This window comes from Bactrocera tryoni, chromosome 1 (assembly GCF_016617805.1).
Source record: "Bactrocera tryoni isolate S06 chromosome 1, CSIRO_BtryS06_freeze2, whole genome shotgun sequence".
Taxonomy (NCBI): Eukaryota; Metazoa; Arthropoda; class Insecta; order Diptera; family Tephritidae; genus Bactrocera; species Bactrocera tryoni.
In genome coordinates this window covers 4,687,762-4,706,447 of record NC_052499.1, presented here as the reverse complement: position 1 = coordinate 4,706,447, position 18,686 = coordinate 4,687,762, and the positions used below count along the sequence as shown (strand labels likewise).

Here is an 18,686-nt window from a genome sequence, read left to right as displayed (position 1 = left end):
TATATCTTTCACATAACGGATATGATTTACACAGTATGTGTTCTATAGCTTTTACATTGATTTTTCTTTTCTAAATGCTCTTATGAACGACCAAGGGCTAAAGGAGTCAGGAGAAGGAGTTGTGGATGTTTTTGGTCAAACTTTTCCTGAGAAACAATATAAAATACCGTTTATATTGCTATAAACTCCAACTGTAAAGAGTTGTGCGAAGCTCGGCCGTCAATATTTTGTTAAATTCTCAGTTTCTGCTGTTGATTTTCATAGGCAATAGATATATTATTGACGTCTTGAGTCTTGAGTAATAAACTATGCTTTTTATGCATTACTTGGCATTCGACTACTTCTCCTTTTTTTCCTGCCATAGGTAGCCTACAGAGTTTTTCCACTTATAGTACCCTGAGATAAGGGACTAAGGCAGTTGCACAACGTTCTATGTTTTGAAAGGACTACGTTCCAAGCTCTTTTAGGACATCCTTCATCGGTCGAGTCGAAACTGAATCCGGAAGACTAATAATCTATCCTTCGTAACTTAAACAAGCCTAGTTATGCCTATGTATGTCCAGCAAAAAACTATTACCTAAGCAATTTTTTCGAAAACTCTGTTAATATATATTTATTGTCAATAATAATAATCTCTAAAACTTATTTCCCTCTATATCGGCATCTCAACAAAACACATTGCAATACCCATTGCATTTCCTAATCCTAATGAATAAATCACAACTTTGCACCCCAAACGCAAGCAGCAAAAGCGAAAAGGAAATACCAACAGTTCAATGCCCGTTCATCTCGAGTCAGCTGATTTCTCAAAACGTACGAGGATGAGGAAATATGCATGTACGTGCGGGTCACACGCACAACGCACACCAGCAAATAGACAAACACACACACTTTTAAGCCGATTTTCTACGCTGCAATACAAGGAGCGAGAGCAACACGCGCACAAAGATCATCAACATCAATAGCAACACCAACAGCAACAACAGCAATGGAAACAACAAAAGTCAGATCATTAACAGAGCATGATGAACATCACTTCAACCACTCTCTGGGGTTCAATGAACGGCAATTAAATAATAGAAGAAGCGCAACAACACAAACAATGTATACAATCACGTGGAGAAATGGAATAGGAAAGGAATAGGAAAATGATGGAATGAAATTCTTTCATAGCAACCAACACTTACGAACACAAAAGTTTGCGGCGCAAGCGATCCTCAGAATCTAATATCGTAAAGGCGCAAAAGTCAAATGCCTGAGGCAGACAAAGAAATGCTGGATCATTAGAAGAGATAATAAGAAAGAGCAACTGGAAGGGAGACAAAGTGGTTGGCTAAAGGAATGTTTTTATTGTTTAAACAAAGAGCTAAGTAGAAGGCGTTTGTGTTTGTTAGACAGTCACCTTTAAAATTATTAACAAAAACTTGCTTCGTACAATTTTATGTCACAAAAACTGACAGCTTATAAATATATGTACATTTCATTATTAATAATAATAATTATATAAAAGGACTACTAAGGTGTCTAATAAATTTTCATTCCATCATTAACGGCTTAGAAACTTAGATTAAAAATGGCAATGGAACCGGAATGGGTCATCTCAATCTAAACCTCCCGGAAAGATAATTAACGGCGTTAAAAATGTTTACAAAATGCGTTAAAATTTCTGAGGTATTCGAATGACGTCATTACACCTCATATAATCCTAAAGTTTAAAACTAGAGAGAGAAAAATAAAATGTTTAAGGCAGAAATCTCAAAACTAGTCGTTTCCAACACAAAATGATATCCTTGCTTCTTATCACCACGGGGAATATGATTCTCCTGACGAGTTCCAAGCATGATATTTTAGCCTGAAGATATATTTAAGAATCTTTTCAATATTGCTTAAATTTTTGAGAACGTAAAATTAAAAAATTCTGATTCTTTATCTGTTAGTAGTGACAAAGAAAAAAATATAGACGCAAGTTAACCAAAACTCATGAATTCCACAAATAAGGACTTTTTTTGAAGTTTTATTCTGTTATACATAAATTTGTTATGCATTTTAATTAGACACAAAATTTCATTGAAATATTTGAATTCTGATTCTGTGACAGACCCTACTAAGTAGATAAATGTGCCATGCCTGCTTTGTTCTTTGTATAATTCTTAGATAATTAATAGTTGTGTTTGATTCCTTATCGCCTAGAGATCTTATTGGAGTGCTGTAACATCTTGCTTTTCTGTCGCCATTTATTTATGACAGTCAATTTATTTTATGCTAGTTGTTTGTTCGATTCGCCACTTTCTAAGTCCATTACGCTAGTTTATAATAACCAACACCAATACTGACCCCGAAAAACCGTCGTTCATATGTTAAAGACCTTCATTATTTACTGTGCTTCACTGAATGCATTTTGTAAAAAAGCGAATGATCTTAAATTTAAAAAATCAGAGGCAATACAAAAGGACGCTAATGGAAAAATGGAAATTATACCAATAGCATAAAAGGAATTTAGATGATCGTCAAGTGAACCTCAGAATAAGAATGAGCTGACAAACAATCGAAGAGGTGAGAAGTCATGCTGAGCCATAGACACACATAACATTGATTAACAATTTGTATATAAGTATGTATGTATGTTCGTATATGGGTTCAGTAGTAGTATACATAGGTATTGTTTACGAATCCTGTTTTGTCGCTGCGCCAGGATGGGTGCCTAAAATAAGCAACCACAAACGACAGCTACCATGAAATTGGAGAGTGCACCAAGGTAACAGATACGCGCATGCAACTCTGCATATGTGTACTCGTATGTGTGAATGGATGTGTGCATTTGTGTAAGTTGAATAACAAATTGGAGATTGAAATTGAAGTTGATTTTGTTGTCGATGTTGTTGACGATATGCACGTGTTTTCCAAGAAGGCAAGCGAACGGGCGAGGGAGTAAGCCGTCTTGTACATATATATATATAGTACATACATATACATACATATATAATGTGTATGTGTGTATGAAGTAATCTAAGAAAATAGTAAGCGTGTGTAGGGCTGGTGTTTAAGGATAGAAAGGAGTCTTGTGCCGACGCAATAGTTGAAGCTGACAGCAGGCATGTACAGTAGGTGAAAGATGCAAGTGAAGAGCTATTAAAATTGATTTTTATTTTTAATTTTTTTTTTTCTTAATTTTTTGTTGTCTTAAAGGGATGTGAAACATAATTTGTAACTTGTTGATAGCGTTGTTGTTCTTTTCCCTGCTTGTTGATTGTTGTGATTTGTCTTTTTTTTTTAGTTGGCGCAACCCTTGTGTACTACTTTTTCCCGTAAATTAATGTAAATAAAGGACAATAATAAAACACACCTCCGTCTACGCGAAATTCAATACCAAAAGTGGAGTATTGATTTTTGATGTTTTTTTTTTTTTGTTTTTTTTATTTTGCTATGCTACTTCAACGTTCAACGTGAGGATCAAACGATTTGCCACAAGCTGGGAAACTTAATACGTCAAAGTATGCTGGCAAGTATGTACTTACATACATATGTGTGTGTATATGTGCATAAGTATGTTTGTCAGTGTCGGTTGCTGGCTTTCTAGCGCCCGGGTGTTAAAGCAATTTGTGTGCTAATGCTGTCTAAATTTAGCATTAGCGGCGGCAAGGCAAACATGAGAGCAAGGACTCATGCCAAGCGGCGGATTTCAAAAATAGCGCCAAGGATAAGTGCTTCGAGCAAAGGAATGAAGAAGGGTGAATAGTTGCAAAGATATAAAATAAATATACATACATATAACTAACAAATATGCAGAGTGAAGCAATGCGAACGCTAAGGGTGTGTGCGATAAAATTGTATAAATTATAATATATAGAAAATACATACATATGTACATGCACACAGAGTTGCATGGCATAAGTGCAATATGCATATGTGAAGGCGCGGCACATCAACATTTTAGCGACATGCCAAGATCGCCTGGGAACTCTGCCCACTCGAGGGTAGTTTCAGGCTGCAGTAGCAGCCCCTGTCGCAATTCTTAAATAGATTACAACATTGAAATGTCGCTTGTAGCTGCTGCGCATGCGCGTGGCCTACAATCAACAGTAGCAGTAATTGCGATGATGCATGACAATTGGCGGCAGCGATTTCCAAGCAAAAAAAAAAAAAACTAAACAAAATTGAGAAGTTCGCAATCAAAGGAACACGAGTGGCATTAATTTAAAAATATTAAATGAAACTCCCATTAACGCATAAAGGCAGTGAGCCAAAGAGGGTGGCTGCCTTTTGAGGTCTGAGAACGCCGATAACGCTTAGAGGAAACAAGAAAAAAAGAAATTGTGTTTCATTTGCGCTGATTAGTGACCATGCGCACATAAACATACCTAAATACATACATACATGCCTGCATAAGGATTCCATTACTCAATTGCCCGCAAATGTTGTATTTAAGGACTCCGATAAGGATAAGAGCAAAATGGAAACGAAAATGCCACATTATCCCACGTTTGGGCACTCCCTTTCTTCTCGAGCACAATTTTGTTAAATTTTTATTAATGCAATCCTTAAGTGCTGTCCCTCATTGTTTACCACATTCACATCGCTTCGTCAATTTACTGTTCGACTAGATTTTTAAAATGTTAATTTTTCACATTACAGCGGTTGAGCGTTCGCGTTCAACCCCAGACGAGCTGGGTTAAGTGAACCAGAAAAAAGTGATAAATTGCTAATCGTTCGAAATGAATTTATTATACTACAATTAAAGGAGCAGAGCCAATACACACATACATAAATACATATCTGACTTGAAAATATACATAAAAGAGTCAGCAATGCAAAGAAAGAAAAACGAGAGCGTAAGGTCGGCTTGGCATACATTAAAAATGAGTATAATAAAAAGAAAAGAAAATTAACTGTAGCAAAACAAACACATCTACGAGGTAAAGCAACTGAAAAAAATAAGTATATACAACCCTCTAAGCCAGTCAACGCTCACATGCGTCCTCCGACAATTCCTCTTGATCAGTTAGCTGCTTCAGTGCTTCAACATTCGATCTCTCCATCAGTCGTACAAGTCACTAAATCCACAATTGTATTTACTTGTATGTTTGCACTGTGAACGGATCGATGGCATACAAATATATATGCAATTGTCTCGGTAAGCAGCGCCCCAATCTGTCTTATTCTTTTGCGAATTTAACCACTTTTTGTGCCTTCACTGATTAATTGTTGAGCCTTTTTATACCCGAGTAACACATAGTGAAGTAGAGTTTTCTTTTGTTTCGTAGGGTAAACTTTCATAGATACCGTCAGTCCTAGACGGCATGCATGATTCATACTGCACCGTTTGTTCCATTATCGTGACCTTATTTATAGAGATATAACAGCCGTGACCAGTCAGAAATTGCGTCATGTAATAATCAGTCTCGCCGAATTATTGGACTAAGGTATTATAGCTTATTTGCAAGACCAAAGTAAGTTCGAAGTACATACGTACGTATGTATGCATATGGTTTAAAATTCATTAGACGTTTAATCAAGCCTTACGTCCCTTATATGGTAGTTCCCTAGATTTTGTTCGAAAACTAATTGGTCCTTGTCAAAATAAGAAGCTTTTAGAGCACTCGTTGAATTTGTTAGATACAATAGTTTAATACATTAACGGTTCTTTGGAAACACATAACATGAACAATGTAATAATCACCTCAAATCCCAATAAAATTTATTTTGAACCTTAAATAAATACTATAAGGCTCTAAAGTGTAAGGTCTACGAAATTTTAACCTTGGCTCTGAAACAGACAGCTCCTTACAATATCTCAAAAAATGGGAACCGTTTTAGCCTAATTTTACGATATATGTATGTATATACATACTAGATGCCTGGATATATGTAATTATATTGGAGAATATTTTGCGAAGAAACTACAAGTCAGTAACCAAAAATTTTTGATATCGGTGCAAAATTTTTACTAGTAGACTGGATTAATAGGACTGAATATATTATATGTACATATGTAACTTAAAATTGAGGTCGGATATCCATAAATTCGCAAAATACTAAGGTAAACGGATTTCCGGTAAAAAGTTGTAAAGAAATGTCAAGGCATTTTGAATACGAAATATGGAACAATTCTCTGCAGCGAAACTTCACATTAGTCACTTTTAGATAAAGTTCCTTTTCTCAGCAATTATTCGACCAAGTTGAACCACTATAAACTTGTCTAATACGAGTATTTCTTTGGCAGTATGGAAATGAGCGAGCAGGGATCGCACCTACTTCCCCACAAATAATAGTGCTCCCCGCCTTAAAATGGTAGATTTTTTTAAAGCTGCAGGTACCATGGACTGTTGTAGAACATAGATAAATCGGTTTTATACCTATACTACTCTTATTCTATACTACATCTGGCTTGCTAGCATTATGAAGACCACCGATACATATATGCCTATTTGGTTTCGGTCGATTCCAATGTTACCTTTTTTCTTTCGCAGTTTGAATGGTTGCTTTACCGCAAACGAATCATTTTATTTGCCATATATGTAATGTCGTTCCATTTCAGGACTACATACTCATATGGCTGTTTGTATGTATGTTCCGACATCCTTGCTGCATTATTGGGGTTTCATGCGATAATAAGTAATGCTATCAATGCTTATCTTCATGTTTACTTATATTATTTACATTTCTCTTCAATTTAAGGCTTCTTACTCATATAGTAAATCTGGGCGCATACATGTCGATAATTCATATACATACATACACATATGCGGTTATGTACAAAATTAAACAAAATTGAACTTATTTACATTCGAATGTTTTATGTCAATAGTTCGTCCCTTTTCTTTGAAGATTCCTGAAAACACTTAATTAAATATTCATGAGTCAAACATACATATTTTTTATGATTCTTCGGGTCCAATGTTAGGTTGATATATAATATTTGATTATGAGTAATAAATGATGTCTATTCATTATAAAATGTGATGCATAAGAGTTATCATCGTATCAAACAAATAGTGAATACTAAGTAAACGCGGCATTTTTCTAATATTATATGAATCATTTAAAGGCAGCACCATTCAATATTGATATACATTAGTTATACTCCGCTTGAGCTTGAGAGCACTCGCGTGGACTTCTTTGCTGCAAATGTGGGACTGATCCATAAATCTTGGGAAGAATATAACTATCGAATGCTCCCAGTTCCTTTTAAGCTATAGTCAGTGGCAATCAAGTTCCTCAGACGAAGCACGGTGATTCTAATGCTAACCAAGCTCAGCCTCATCAAAATATCTACATTTTTTATACCCTAAACATGGTATAGTAGGTTTGCCATGAAATTTGTAATACCAAAAAAATACTTCTTTCTAACACGTTCTTTTCTCACAAAGGACTACTACGTATGTTGCTCTTATATTTCGAAATTCGATAATAAAAACATATTTTAATCATCGAAAATCGCTTCATTGTTTTTCAAAATATTCTTTATTAAAATCTATACGCTTTTGCATGCGTTTGAACCAATTGTTAAAGCACTTTGCCATTCTGATTGAGGTATCTCCAAAACATGCATCAACCGCCTCTTTAGTTGTCGAAAAACGTATACCTCTTAGTTTCGAACTGGAATTAAAAGAAGTAATTCGGTGCCAAGTGTGGAGAATTCAGAGGATGACTCATAAAATCGATGTTTTGAGTACTCAAAAATGTAGTTGTTTCAGTTGATGTGTGAGAGCTAGCACTGTCGTGGTGAAGAGTGATTCGTCTTTGGCGGTTGGTTTTCCTTATTTCTTGAAAGATAACTGGCAAACAAATGAGCGTGTACTATTCAGAATTTACTTTTCTGTGCTGTTATAGTGGTATGATTACTCCATGTCTAGTTCTTCCCAAAAACAGGCGATCATTTTCTTCATACAGTCGACTGATGTTTATTTTCGGGATCATACGCGTAAATCTACGATTTACGATGTCATAGACGTGTTTGGAAGTACACGAGCCTTGTTTTAAGTGATCTACAAATTGTGTAGGATCCCACGTGAACAAATTTTCTTGCATTTCATGCAATGTCCATAGTTGTCTCAATCTCCCGATAGGTCATATATAGTTTCATCAATAGTTTCGGAACAACAACAAATTCCTCTTAGAGTGATCTACGACGTCGATTGAATTCACCATACCATCGACAAACACTGGTCCTTGATGGAGTTTCATAGTCAAAAATTTAACTTTATACATTTATGCACTCTTGATGAGTAAATTACGTCTGATTCCATTTTTTTTTGTCGAAAAGAATATTTTAAGTTATTGTAAACAACACAAATAGTGCTCCTATGTCAAAACGTTCTGAGTACGCATACCATCAAAAACCTTAAACTTCACGATAAAATTGTGAGTTACTAGATTGCAGTACTAGTGTTGCCAAAAACCAAAATTTAAAGGCAACCTACTTAACAGCTGGAACCATCGACATCGGAGCAGTATAACAGATAGCTGCCATACACGCTCATCGATCGAAATGCAGCTCTTGTGTAGAAAACTTTTGTATTTGGCGAATATTAAAAACGTATAATGATTATTCGCCTACAATTAGAACAGTAGAAAGATGGGTTGCTGAATCGTCGCACCAACACCAGAAATCATAGTCAAAATACAGGATATGGTTTCGGAAGATCGTCGATTGACTGAGAGAGATTTAATAGAGGCTCTAGACATATCATTAGGCAGTGTGAGCCAAATTTTATGTGTAATTTTGGGTTTTAGAAAGCTATGTGCACAATGGATGCCGCATTCGCTAACAATGGAACAAAAACACATTCGAATGCGACTTTCTCAGCAACATTTGGAGCATTTTAAAAAGGATAAAGTGGATTTTGTGCGTCGATTCATCACTATGGATGAGACTTGGGTCTATCACCATGATTCTAAATCAGAACAAGATGCTAAAGAGTGGTATGAACCTGAACGAGTTCGTGTCCGGAAATCGGCCAAGAAGGTTATGGCATCAGTTTTTTGGGATGCGAGGGGATTTTTGCTTGTGGATTACTTCCAAACTGGTAAAACCATCAATTCTGAATATTATTGCAACCTTTTAAAACAGTTGAAGGAAAAAATTCTTGAAAAAAGACCCGGTTTGCAGAAGAAACAAATCCTTTTTCATCAGGACAATTCATCATGTCACAAGAGCATTTTGACAATGGCTAAAATCCATTAATTAAAGTTCGAATTGTTGCAGCATCCACCGTATTCACTATATTTGACCCCCAGCGACATTCCAGAACTCAAAAAATGTATGCGTGGCAAGCGTTTTTCATCAAATGAAGAGGTCATAACGGCTGTTCATGCGTATTTTACAGACCGGATTCTCACTTCAGGGATGGGATCCACAGATTGGAGGAGGATCATTGAAGCAAGTGTATTAATGTGCAGGGAGATTATACTGAATAATAAAGTGTATTTTGAATCATAAAATTGTGTTTTTCTTATCAAACGACAGAACTTATTGATTAACCTGGTAAGTATTATAATTTGCTATAAAACTTGTCGCATGATCTCTGGCTATACATATGTACATAGGTATTTATACAAAACTTTGTATGTGTGCGTATCTGTCGTGCGTAGAAATTCACACAATATCGCTACTGCAGTCAACTCCTTTTGTGTACGCGCCAACGTCACGCATTACTACATATGTACATACATATATGGAGGCTGTTTGCGGCGATCCACGTCAAGATCACATTGCCGTTGCGCTGCATTTGACTCTGTAGCACACAACTAGTTGCTCTTACGCATGGCTCTTGCATCCTCCACACACACATACATGCACACACATTAATAAATGTAAACTGATAGAAACAGCAACTCACACCAACAACAATAAATGCGATGGGATCGAGTTCAACGAACTGCATTCACCTCGGTTGCTGCGACGCCTGCTGCACTTGTGTACTCCTTGGCAGCAGAGCGGCGTGACGTTTTCAATCCTTTCGTTTGTTTACGCTGAGTACCAACACTGTAGCAATGCGCCTGCAGCCCGTGGCACCTTACCCCTACGTCGCGGTCGTTGCGCTGTTGCTTTGTTTGTTGTTTATTTTTCTGCTTTTTATTTGTTTTGCTCATTCACTTTTCCGGCATGCTGACTTCACTGCACACGTACACACTTACACTTAGGGCTGTTTGTATGTATGCTCGTCTTTTGGGACGTTGACTTTCCTTTGCCGTTGGCTTTGTGACTTTCCTTGTAAGCAAGGCGGATTTTCTTTTCGTCTTACGACTCCTGCTTGTGCCCCTGTTGGCTGGGGCTGGGGCTGGTGCCGGCACAGTGGTGACTGCAAGTGCATGTGCTTGCCTGTTGTATTTGTTGTATGGTAAGTGCAATGCTATCCGTTTGGCTGCACAATGCTGCAGCATAATAGTCGACAGCAGGCAGCAGGCAGCAGGCGGGCCGCGGCCACCAACAGAAAGGAGTAATGTGGCATGATTGTTGTGATGGCAGGAGGCCAACTCGCAACAGGCGCGCCGTGGCATACCGCATGCAACAAGAAAAGTACAGCAACACAGTACAGAATACTGTTGTGCTTATAAATACAATATTTAAATATGTATGTGTACTCAGCCATGTGTGCGTGTACGCTTTACTGGAGCCTGTTGCTTGGCGGTGTTTTGGTGTGTGGAAATGTAAATATTGCCACAGCCTTGCGCTAGTCTTTACACGCAGGCTCCCTTTACTTGCAATGCGACCAGCTCCAGCTTTCTCCAATCGTCTCACTCACTGCTGGTCGCCTTATCGCCAACATGCCTATTGCAATAATGCCTTTAGTGGCACAACCAGTTGGTTGCTCTTTCAATTCCTGCTATCGAGTTGAGTTGCTTGCAGTCTCATTGGCCCATTGCGCTTGCCGCTTCCATTTTTCATTGCTGGCTCCACTTCAACTGCATCCTCCTCTGACTTGATTTTGCCGCCTTTCGGTATTCGTATACCTCGCCGCCACTCATTTAGAGTTGCTCTGTGTGGCACTCTGTGGCACTGTGAGGTTGTTGCGCCCCACTTGGATGCCTGTTGTTGCTCCGCATATCCCTTTTTAGTTGTAATTTTTCATTCTCCTCGCTATTCCTGCTCAAATTGTTACCGATCTTGCTCCTTCATTTGCAGATTTGCCAAACTCATTGCCGTATGCATCCAAACATACTAGTACATAAGTACGTGATATTAATATTTCTGTAAAGTCAATATTTGTATGCCGTCGTTTGCTTGATCTCTGAACCGTCGCGTTTATCTCCCGTTTCGACGGGGCGCATTCAAGGAACTGGTGCAATCAGATATTCTATGATTATACTGTCAACTTCAGTGGAGCTGTATTCGTTACAAGTAAATATATATGTGCAAGTTTATGTTATTAAAGAAGAAGTCAGTATTTGGATCAATTCGGTTTGTGGACTGTTTGTATTTAGGATTCCAAATATTTTAGAGAATAACTGGAAAGAAATCAAATCAAGTTCAAAGGGAATTTAGATATGGCCTTATGTCTTGCTACAGAAAGTTAAATGTAGGCTCCGGCTTTAGATTTCGAACGACTCGATCCGTCTTCAGGTTTATCAAACATTTAAATTCACACCGGTAACTACAGGGTTTGTCCGAAAAGTAATAGGATTGAGTCGATTTAAAAAAAAATATTAAACCAATTGTTACAATTCTTTAATAGCTTTAAAATAAGGCTCCTTCTGCGTCTATGCAGCATTGCCAGCGCGATTTTCAAGCATTGAAGGCGTCACGGAAGGCATTCTCCTAAATAGCTTTGAGAGCCGAGGTGCATACTGCTTGGCTTTCATAGGCCTTTTCAGACAAGGAAACAAAAAAAGTCCGGGGGGCCACATCTGGGCTGTAGAGCGGCTGCGGAAGTGTCGGGATGCCGGCCTTGGTTAAGTTGCTGTTCACAAGAAAGGTGGTGTGAGCCGGAGCGTTGTCGTGGTGCAACTTCCAATCGGCTGCGATGTCTTGTCCTTCGTTTCGTTTGAGTCTCTTGCGGACTTCCACGTAAAACTTAGCGTTGACGGTTTGTCCAGAAGGAAGAAATTCATGGTGGACGATGCCTTTGATGTCAAAAAAGACAATGAGCATTGTTTTCACTTTTTATTTGCTCATTCTTCCAGTCTTCGTCAGCGATCCCTTCCCGGCCCTCCAAAAAGCCCTGGTGCCACCGAAACACACAACTTCTTACTAAAGTAACACATTTTCGGCTTCAGCCACTCACAGAAACACGTCGCGCGAAAATGTTTGTCCTGACTCTTCAGGTTCTCGGAGACAACTGGCCAGCCGCTTGTTCGTAAGCTAGGAAAGCCCTCTACCGAATCCATTCGGTGTGCGCACACTCAATAGTACAGTCGCAGCGGAAGAAAATCAGTCCTTTTACTATAAATCTAACATTACTCCTATTTTGTGAAGGAGAGATGTTTTCTAAAAACGTGTACATAAATACATATCAATTATCTTCGATAAAGGCGAAAAGCTACGTGACTGAAAATGTGAATAGCGTTTATAGTCCTGATTCCATTCCCTTAATTTTGATGTAACAAAGCGCCGTGCTCTAAAAGGCCAATTGTAGAAAATATCGAAAAAATAATGAAAATCGTCGAGGCCAATGACTGTATCGTTTGCGTAGGAACTAAATATTGCTCAAAGAACCACTTAAAACCCTTCAAGGAAAGATCAATTTCTGGAGCGGTCAGGAAGGTATTGCTTATGTGTTCGGCCTGAAGGAAGCAATTGCCAAGAAGCAGCCTGTTGTGGCCTATTGAAGATAAATTGCTTTCAATCGTTATCCTAGGCTATACACATCGCTAGTGACTCGCCGAAAGCTGCGGGGTCAAGTGTTACTAACTCCTCCTAGCTATTGCCCATTGCCGGTGTTTTGAAACCCCCCAACCGACAAGGTGCTTGACTGTCTACTTCATTAATAAAAACAAAAAAAAAATCCACCTGCTATAATTGTAAAAAGGGTTTACTTTCGTTTTATGGATCTTTATGTTTGTATATATAGAACTACCTCTAAAAGGTACAACACATTTCTATTGTCTTCTTACAAACGAGTATGTTTTTTTTTTTGCTTTGAAAAGTCACTGCTTTTCCCAAGGAAACTCTCTTTGTTTATACTTAACGTTATCTTCTGAGTTGGTGAGGGCATTCAACTTTTCCCCAACAAAGCGCAACAAGTGTAGTGTCAACACATACATACATATGCATGTACGTCCATGCTACGTTGGTAATAAAATCATCCTCATTCTGTGCAGGCATAGTATACATGCATATGCGGCATGAAATGATATGAACAGCCCAAACAGGGCTGGCAAATGCGACGAGGCAGCAATGCGTTTCAGTGTGATGAGTTGAACATTTTCCACATACACACTGTTGCTGCCTCACAATATCACGTGTATTGGTGTTGTTTATTTTTGTGTGCTGTTGATTTTCCTTGGCTGCGACTGCGCAAGCGTAACTGCGATTTTCCATTTGTTGGCGCAACAGCGGACAACAACCGCAAGCAGTGAGTGAGAGAGAGTTCAAGCGCCCCTGTCTTTCTTCCCCAATAACAATATGCATAGATTAACAAATGTATGTAGACTGCACGTGGACAGGAAAGTGTGTAGAAAGTCATCAGAAGACACTGTGTTGTCTAAATGACTGTTTTTTACACAATAATCCATCGCCTTACCTCACGTAGGCAACCCAGACAGATGTGCCAAAGCGCAGAAACAACTGAAAACGGAAGAACCTTCTTTCACCGCCTATCAAAGCCTTGGAAAGCGGCAATCACCTCGGACTACTGTGGGCTGGCGCGAAAATTTTGTGAGAATCTGCGGTTGTTTACTCCCCGCTCACAATTCGTTCATCACAGTATTCGTCAGTCAGACGACACTCGACGTGTGTGCCCCTTGTCGCTGATGGGATCTGGCCGTTGGCCTTAATATGCGAAACCACACGGCACAATCTGAGTAAATACAAAGTCACTTCAGTATCAGCACTCATAAAAATGACAAATTCCAGAAATTACAAGCGCTACAACAGCAAAAAGAGTTAAAAAATAAATTACTTTTGTTGTGTTCATTACAAGCTCGCAGTGGAGTTGGCGGCGCGGATGTCGAAATATGCGCAAGTCTTACCGAAGTGTGGGTAAACAAAAAGGAAAACCTGATGGCCGAATATTTTTTCGGAATTAAAGGTTAAGAGTGTCATAAAGCAAGGGTGCAGTGTAAAAAGACACGTTAAAATGTGCGAAAAAAATGGGAATTTAGATTTGCTAGCTCCAATGTAACTGCCACTGCTAATCTATTTGCAAGAAGTGGTTTGTGAAAGATTATCTTAAAAAATTAAACCTGAATGGAACTAAAAAAGACAATTTTACTTTTTTTACACTATCTGGCACACCCTTCCGTAACTTTACATTAGTTTACACCCAATGTGTCAATGTTTGGACCTAATTTTTAAGGAGGCACACCGTCTTGTTGGAAATAGTGACCGTCTGTGTCGATTTTATCAAATTCCAGGGAGAAAACGTCGGTTAAAATTGTGTTATAACGCTTGCTATTGATGGTACCGGTATTCTTTGACTTATTTCAAAAGAAACAAGGCCCAATAATGCCACAATATCACAACCCGCACCAAACGATAAATTTTCTGTGGTACAATTATTTTTCCTGAACCGCACGAGGATTTGACTCAGCCCAATAGTCACAATTTTGTTTGAATGAGGCTCTTCTGAGAAGATGATTTTTGATGAACGTGAATTTGCGTAATAATCTTGGACAAGCGTTGTACGAAAGTGAAACGTGACATCATGAAATGGCAAACCTTACTGAGCACACTGACAAAACTTGACTCAAATCCGTAAACGAACTGCCGAATGACGATATACATATGTATATAAGGATTCGGCGTGGAGAGCGAACTTTTCGACAGTCGAATCAAACTTACTGTACGTGATGTCGTTCAAATCCTCTATAACGTTTTGATCAAGGTCTAACAATTCCTTCCTTTACACTTCTGCTGTACTATACGTGGCATAGTTCAACTTTCTCCATCTCATTTCTTGGTTGTCAGTCTTTATTTTTTATCTAAATCACAAATGAATAATTATAACATACATAGCAGACGCCAGTTCGTTTTCAGTATACGACATGGAAAATAATGGGTTTCGAATGAATTAATTGGGTTAAGCCCAAAATCGATGTCGTACCACATGATAAGCTCGAAATTAACCAAGTGACTCCTTTGAAACTCCTCCTCCTTGAAACTTTTTGAGTTCACTATCTATCCATTTATATATAAAAGCTACCCATATGACCCATATCAACCAACTTGTTATATTGACTCTAACTATTTTCTCGACCAATCAATACGCCTAGAACTTATGAACATTGATACAACGACATTTAAAAACATGGGCCAAAAGTATTCAAACCTACCTAAATTTGAGATACATAGACTTGTCAATCACAGTCATGATCAGCTCCATCATAGCCTTCCGCAAGTCATTGAATACAAATTTCAAATACAACATTCTAAAAGGTACATACATATATACATAGGAACGCACATATGTATATATAATCACGATCTTTATACAACATAGGTAGAACAACGCCAATCACATCCTCATATAGCAAACAATAACTCTACTCCTTTGGCAAACACAACCGACCAACCGTCGAACCATAGACGCAACAAGTACAGTCGACCGACGCGTACAAAAAGCCACAACGCTCAAACGTTCGAAGGATCTCAGACACAAGTAATTTCAATAAAGCCCGCAAAGCAGGAAAAAATCTGAAAAAAACGTAAAAAAATAAAACAACAACAGTAAACAAATGATAAAAAAGACGTTAACAAAAAGTTAAAAAGAGAAACCGGCAAGAAATGCCTGTTGCCTTACCAAACCCCCGACCATTACACGCTACTCACTACCGGTCGACGCAACGTATCCTCCACAAAACATTTGGGGATCACACGCTGCCAATCGAACGCTTCAAACCGATTCACCATTAAGCGTGCATGTGTGTGTGTGTGTGTGATATAAAGTATGTGTATAATTGAAGATTTTATGGTAGAAGGACATTAATGCTTTACGCCAACTCATCGTCTTCGTGGTCGTCGGTACGCTCCAGCCACGTGCAACGAGCGCTTCACTCCTTCGACGCTCCGACGTGACCGTCTTTATTGGGCGATGATTGCAGCGCAGAGGATCAAACTGGTTTCCCATTTTTCAAATACTGTTGTGTATAAATAAAACTCCTTTCAACTTGGTATTTAAACGTGTGTGTGTGTACATACTTTTGATGATTGGGTTGTGGAGTGTTGAGAAACCAGTTTGTGCTATCACAGCCCAGCTCAGCCAGCAACCTTCCAGCCATCCTCCTTGCGCCGAGCATGATCGTGATGACAAAGCCGCGACTATTATTGTTGTTGACTTGGTGTTGTTATTGTTGTATTTCTACCTGTCTGTTGGCAGGCTTGGGTTTGCAACACACGCGGTCTTCCTTGGCTCCCACGAAAAAGGGATACAAAATGTACAAATATGTGGATATGTATTGTATGTCTGTATATGCTTTACGACAGCCCCGTGCGTCGCCCTCGCTAACTGACTTGGACTGTTCGCTGCTGCTTTGATTGTTGCATATTCCTGTTTGGGCGCTTGTGTTGGTGTTGGTGTTGGTGTTGTCACGGTTGTGCCTTCATTATTGCTTTTGTATTGCACAATCCTTTCGCTTTTTGTTGTTTGCTTCGACTTGTTCTTTCTTTTTGTGGCATAATGTTTGTTTGCTTCATTTACAAAAAAGTCAATTCCATCAACAATCGCTACATCCCTTTATGTTCGTATATATGTGCACATACATGTGTACGTATGTATTTATGTGCTGATGTGTGCCTATCCCTGTTGTCGCCTTCTTCGACTTTGTTTATTTCCATCCTTTCGACTTACGGCTTGCTACACACAAGATCCCCTCAAAGATGGCAGTGATCGCAGCGATCGCGGTGCAGATCTTTGGGGAGCGCGCGTGTAGGCAAATAAAACAAGAAAAATCACACCCAAGTGTCCAACGTCTCGAAGACAGCTAAGCATGGACTGGCATGGATGGTGGGATAGCGATATGAATATGAAAGATGCCTGGATACGAGTGGTGTACGTGCGTATATTTGGTATGTAGACATATACATACATATCTACTCTGGTATATTTGGCGTTGTATCCCAGTCGGACGTTATTTCTTAGGGAGTTAAGAGGATTTGCTGACTGCACAGAAATATTTTCGTAAAACTCTCGCTCAAACACAGATGGTACTTGGCGCATAACGAAATGTCATGAAGGATAAATTTGAGCTTGATGTGATGCGTTCAGCAAGAGGCGCTGTAGGGGACATGAATCACCGATTTGCTTCATTAATTTGAATTTCGCCAACCGACTGCTTTTATTACAAAATAAATTCCAGAAATTTGCGAGCATATGACTTATGGATCTCTTTCATTTTGTTTGTTATATGAAAATCACTCAGTCTATCATTTTTCATTTTTCCGATTTAAACTATATTCTAAACAAAATAAAATCAGTATTCTAGTTATGACCAAGACATATTAATTATTCATCAATACTCACTTTATCGAGTTTAAAGTAATCCACACCAGATGTAATACACTTATACACTTATGCCAACGGGTTTTCCAGTCCTCGAAACACTTTTCTTAAGCACTTTTTGGGATGGCCTTTAGCTCCTTCAACGAATTTTGTTTATCTGTTCGATGGACTGAAAACAGGTTCCATTTCGATGATTGTTGACTTTTTTGCATATCACACTCATAAACCAATGAATGTGGGATTGGAATTCGCACGATCAAGCTTGTCTAAAGAGACATGCTTACGATACTCTGTTTTGAAAAAAACTCAGTTTTATCTGGACGAGTCGAGCATGAACGCGTTTCATACTCACAATATCCAGAACATCGTCTAGAACGAGGCATGTCTTTAATGATCTCTCGATGGTCTTTGGAGGCCTTGTACCACTTGCAAGCTTGTGATTTTGATAAAACTGAATAACCGTAAGCCTTTTTCAACATTCGCCACGATTCCGCACACGGTTAGAAAATAAAAATTTGAGACAAATTCTTTTTTATCCCTTGTAAAATCGCAACGCACTACGGAGATGTAGCGACTTAAGCAGCTGTTGACAGATCGCGCTCATATTTGGTATAGTTATTAATGACAGTCCTACCAGCTCAGTAAAATCAGTTCCACAAACATCCATATACAAGTATGTAACTGCCTGAAGTCAGCTCAAAACTTTAGGAATTTGTACTTGAATTTGATGAGTTGGTGCTTATTTATATAATAATATATGCAAAGATTGAGAGTAAGTTGAAGCAGAATCATCTTAAACACCGAAGTGCTCTGTTGTCTTAACCTTAAACAAGGTATATTTAGTTGGTCATGAAGCTCGTAATACCCAAAAGGAAACCCCTGAGACCCTACAAAGTAGATATAACTGATCCTCATGATAAACTGAGTCTATTTAGCCATGTTCGTCTGTCAGTCCGTTTGTCTGTATATGCGCGAACTAGTCTCTTAGTTTTTGAAATATCGATCTGAAATTTTACACACATTCTTTTCTCGCCAAAAAGCTGCTCATTTCTCAGAACTGTCGCTGTCGGACTACTATAGACAGCAAAG

The 18,686-nt window shown here is 38.6% G+C and overlaps 1 long non-coding RNA gene across 1 annotated transcript; it reads right to left on the bottom strand.

Annotated features, from left to right (window-relative positions):
• Positions 1–15,130: 15,130 nt before the first annotated feature.
• On the bottom strand, positions 15,131–17,547 carry LOC120782556. Its single transcript, XR_005706268.1, has 3 exons — positions 16,298–17,547; positions 15,900–16,236; positions 15,131–15,793 (listed from the first exon to the last, which is right to left on the bottom strand). It is a non-coding gene; the product is annotated as an uncharacterized LOC120782556 (long non-coding RNA).
• Positions 17,548–18,686: the final 1,139 nt, after the last annotated feature.